Raw genomic sequence first — 5292 nt, 5'->3', positions numbered from 1 at the left:
GCGACTCTCAAATTGTCACCTCCCAAATCAATAGGACCTACCAAGCCAGGGATTCTATGCTACAGAAATATTTGGAAAGGGTTAAAAACTTAAGTGAAGACTTCGAGGAGATTGTGGTGCAACACGTCACAAGGGAAAGGAGTGCGCGAGCCGGCCTCTTGTCAAAGCTAGCAAGTACAAAGCCAGGATCGGGAAACCGATCTTTGATCCAAGGGCTAATAAAGGAGCCTATGGTGACCCTGTGTGTATCCCAAGCGACGAATAGCCCCTCATGGATCGACCTAATCTTTAGCTTCTTGGAGGATGGAAAACTTCCCAACGACGAGAAAACGACGAAGACGATAAGAAGGGAAGCGGCCAAGTACATAACAATACAAGGGCAGTTGTTCAAGCGAGGATTGAACCAGCCCCTACTAAAGTGCCTGCGCCCCCGACCAGACAGACTACGTCCTAAGCGAAGTCCATGAGGGGTGCTATGGTCACCACATCGGGGAGAAAGCCCTAGCCAGGAAGCTCATTAGGACTGATTACTACTGGCCTTCCATGATGACGAATGCTCAAGAATTTGTAGAAAAGTGCAAAAAATTCCAAGAGAATGCCAACTTCCATAGGTCCCCAGCGATGGAGTTAAATTTGATGTTGGTGTCACGGCCTTTCGCCCAGTGGGGATTTGACCTGTTAGGGCCATTCCTGGTGGGTCCCGGGCAGGTCAGGTACCTAATTGTGGCGATAGATTACTAAACCAAGTGGGTTGAGGAGGAACCACTAGCCAGTATATCCTCAGCGAACTGTCGGAAGTTCGTGTGGAGGCAACTTGTCTCCAGGTTTAGAATCCTAGAAGTTGTCATTTCGGACAACGGGACGCAGTTCGCAAATAAGAATTTTGCGGAATTCCTCTTGGGATTGGAAATCAAACAGAAGTTCTTTTTATTCGAACACCCCCAGAGAAATGGCCAAGTGGAAGCAGCAATTAAGGTCATCCTTCACGGCCTGAAGAAACGACTAGACCAGAAGAAAGGATCATGGGCAGACAAGCTTGCCTCGGTTCTTTGGTCATATAGGACAATGCCTCAATCTTCTACCAGGAAACCCTATTTCGGCTTACCTACGGAGTTGACGCCATCGTTCTGGTTGAAATCGGAGAGCCAAGCCCGAGAATGCTCCTTGGTGGAGTTGAAGAGGCAGTAGAAAAAGACTTAATTGATGAAACAAGGGAGATGGCCCACTTGACTGAAACGGCGCTAAAGCAAAGGATGGCCTTAAGATACAACGCCAAAGTGCAGAAAAGAAGTTTCGAACCAGGCGATCTAGTGTTGCAGATGAACGACATTGGACTACCGACCTCGGGAGAAGGCAAGCTAGCAGCCAATTAGGAGGGCCCATACATAGTAAAAGAAGTGCTTGGCAAAGGGGCTTACAAGTTGGAACGGTTAAACAGGAACGAAGTACCAAGGACTTGGAATGTGGCGAACTTGAAAAGATTTTACTCATAAAAAGTAACCCGCCGACCTAACGATTTTTCCTTTCTCTTTATTCAGTAATGTTATTTTGCCTTTCCATTCGATACTTCATTGTTAGTCCGTTTCATTATAAATACCATGGGTGTTGCATTACACTTAAAGTGCTAGTCGTCGCATTATAAATGCCATTTCATTTAAGTGACGTTATATTGTTATCCCCCGACTACATGGCTAACTGGGATTGATCACCCCGGAGGCCCTGATCAGAGCAGAAATACTGCACACAATATTACAGGCCTACCGGCCAAACGATAAAGATCGGAACTAGCAAGTTTCAAATATTTTCCAAAGGCAACTAATCGGCCTACGTATCAAATAAAAACCTACCGGACAGACGACAAAATTAGAAAGTAGAAGGCAAATGGAACAACCTAAACATAATTGTCAAAATAAGGGCAACGCGTCGGCCCAGTAAGTCCAAAAGTCATACAATCAGGGCAACACCTCGGCCCAACAAGTTAATAATATAAGTAGTTACAAAACAAGACTACAACTACTTGGGGGGTACCATTTTCTTCGGAATATCCACGATCTTGACATCCTGGACTTTCTTAAAGGCCCTAACCAAGGAAGTGTCAAGATCGGGTGCCAGGACGGCGATTTGGGCCTTGATCCCTTCCTCAGTAGCTTTGACGACCTTCTTCACGTCCCTCACGATATCCTTATTCCTTTTCTTCAAAGCGATGAACTCTTGCTAAGCAGCCTGGGCCGACCTCTCGGTCTCACCCTGCTTTTCCTCCAGCTCCTTCAGCTTTTTCTCCCAGTCCTTAACATTGGCCTCCGCAGCAACAACCTGACCCTAAGCCACGTTCAAATCCTTGGAAAGAGTAAGGTCACGTTCTACCAAACTATTGATCTCGGCAGCGTCCTCTTTCCCCTTTTTCTCTTTCTCGTCCAACTGGGTCTTCAAAGACGTTTCCCGAGTCTTCAGGTCGGTGATGTCCTTCTGGGCTGTGCAAAGCTTCCCCTCTAAGGCCTGGCACTAAGCTAAGACAGGTTCCACCTTCCTCGCAATAACGGCGGCTCGGAGAAGGCTGCAATAAGTCTACTTCGCCTGTGAAGCGAGGTCCTCGTCCAAGAAGAATTCCTCAATTCCTGGAAGAAGGTGGGAGTCAATGAAGCCTCCAGCATCAAAGCTTCTTTCCATTACGGTTAGGGCTTTCCCAAAATTCGCCTTTCGCTTTATGGGTTAAGGACGATTGTCAGTTCAGGATCCACCTCAACACCGACTTCTTCCTCCAAGATCGACTCCTCTACGGCAGCATGAGGAGGGTTCTCGGGCTGAGCGTCAACTTGGTTCTCAGAGGTACCCTGGCCACTACTTTCCCCGGTGGCATCTGGGCTCGGAACCTCAGAATGAGTTGCCGAGGAATCGTCGTCGTCACTCCTACCGAGGAAGTGGGCGACGAGGTCCTCCAAGTTCGTCTTTCCTTCAGCCATGGCAACTACAAAATAAACACAACTGAAAAAGTAAGGCACGAGGTCATCATCATCATCATCAAAAAAAAGAGAGGAAAAGGGAAATGACCTACCCACTTGGGCCCAACCGAGCTCCTGATCCCCCATCACCAGATTCGGATTTAGATTCTTCGACCTGAAAATCGCCAATAACACGTCGGCTATCCGACGGTTCTCCTTACTCATTCCCTCATAAGTTTCCTTTATTAAATAATCTGAGCCCGCTCCGAAACTCCAGTAAGTCGGGATCCTCCTTTCCCCTTCCAAAGTAAGCCAAAAGGTGTGATGACCCGGGGCAGGCCTCACCTTGAAGAGGGCGCTTTTGAAATGATGGAACGAATCTTCGAAGAGGCCAAATATTCGGCAGCCTTGAACTGCCCGAAAAGATATATAACCATTTTTCGTTTTTCCTTCAGGGGAAGGGTTCGTTAGGAGGAAGAGGTAGAGGAAGACGTTCACAGAGGCTGGAATCTCCAAATGCTCGCACACTAGCTCGAAGCACCGGATGGCGGCCCAGCTATTCGGATGAAGCTTCGACGGGGCAACATCACAGCAGTTAAGTAGTGACATCACGAAGGGGGAGAATGGGAGATGAAGACCCAGCGTGGTGAACATGGGCTTATACACCCATAGCCAGTCAACTACTCGGGGGGAAGCCATGTTTTTATGACACACCCTCTCACGATCGCTAGGGACATAGACCTGATAGTGCGCTTCCTCGGGACTTCCCTCGCACAAAGAGCCTGCATCTCGGAGAGCCTGGAGCTCCTCTCTGGTCACCCGAGACGGTGTATCCTTCACGTCCGAGGTTACCCAAGCAAAGAAGTCGATAACATTTGGAGCCGGTGGCTGCGCCATACCTACAGTGGGGGCACCACTCATGTTAACCCGGGAGACCGCTAAGTCGGAAAATAGATAAAATAGATCTACGACTAAGTATATCACTAATCTGTGGCACCTACACCAACACCTAAAGCCTGGATCCACTATAAGTACTTGAATGGTACCCCCTAGCAACTATCTAACATGGACCATATTCATTCGAGCAAGTATGAATCAAAGCGAAAAGGGAAAAGAGCATGCATTACGAAAGCAGTAATCACAGAATGAAATAAGGAAACAATGGGACGAACGAAAGAAGCGTGAAACACTTATAGGGAGATATGCAAGAAGGAGGTAATAGACAAGAACTGCGCACTGAGTTTCCCTCAGGAAGTGGAGCGATATGCAGAGGCAGGGAGCGATAAGCAAAAGCAGTTCAGAAAGCGAATGAAAATGAAGCAAATGAAAAAGGTGGTGGTGTTGAGAAAACTAGAATGGTAACCGTCTAAAGAGGGAGCGCGAAAAGGCAGGAGGATGGTCTTTCACCCCTAGGATTTCAAATCATCCGTTATGAGCATTAAATGCTTAGCGCAAAAGTCGAAGCGACACGCCAAGCTACGCGTGGGGTCAAAACACGTGCACAATGTCGCGTCCTTTACCAGCGGACTCTCGATCTGCAGGGCGCCCAACAGGAGAAGAGGCGAGGCATCTTAATGCGCCAACCACTTTGATGGTTAACGCGTTGAGGGCACTGTTCCGGCCCGGCCCGAAAGAGCCAAGGATCCACGGCCGGACGGTTAGCCGACCCGACAGATCGTCGTACCCGAACAGGAAGGTGACCCACACACCACCCCCCTCTTCGCGTGAACCTGGACAGCTGAAAAGGAAACTTCCAGGAAATGGGGTCTGCGCTTGTGGGACCCACTGTAGTACAGACTATATAAGGGGAGTGTCCTACCCCTCCCCCAGGTATGTCACTCACCTTACCCTAAATTGCTGCCTCTTGTACGGACGCTAACTTGAGCGTTGGAGTCCTTGCAGGTGGCAACCCCCTCCTCGCCAGCTTGGGAGAGTCACACTACCTTGCCCGCCGGAGCTCATCCAGACCAGGCATCCAGTCACTCACCAGCTTTCGAACTTTATAACACCAGACCCTCTTCGGACCCGAGAAACCGAACACATGTTAAATGTTTCCTATATTATAAAGATTATGTTACGTGTACACCAAAATCAGCCACTAAAATCAGTCACCAGTATAAAATATATGTTGAAATACAAATATACATTGAAAATAAATTATACTACACACGTATTTATACATAAATATATTAGTGACTGATTTTAGTGACTAATTTTAATGTACAAATAGCATTTTTGATATTATAAATACATAAGAGAACGTTACTTCTATTTTTTATAATGACACTATCTATTTTTTCATTGTGTATTTACATAAATTAAAAAAAATAATATTATTAAAATAATTGTAGTA

The sequence above is a fragment of the Arachis ipaensis genome, chromosome B02 (assembly GCF_000816755.2).
Source record: "Arachis ipaensis cultivar K30076 chromosome B02, Araip1.1, whole genome shotgun sequence".
Lineage (NCBI taxonomy): Eukaryota > Viridiplantae > Streptophyta > Magnoliopsida > Fabales > Fabaceae > Arachis > Arachis ipaensis.
This window is presented reverse-complemented; position numbering follows the sequence as displayed.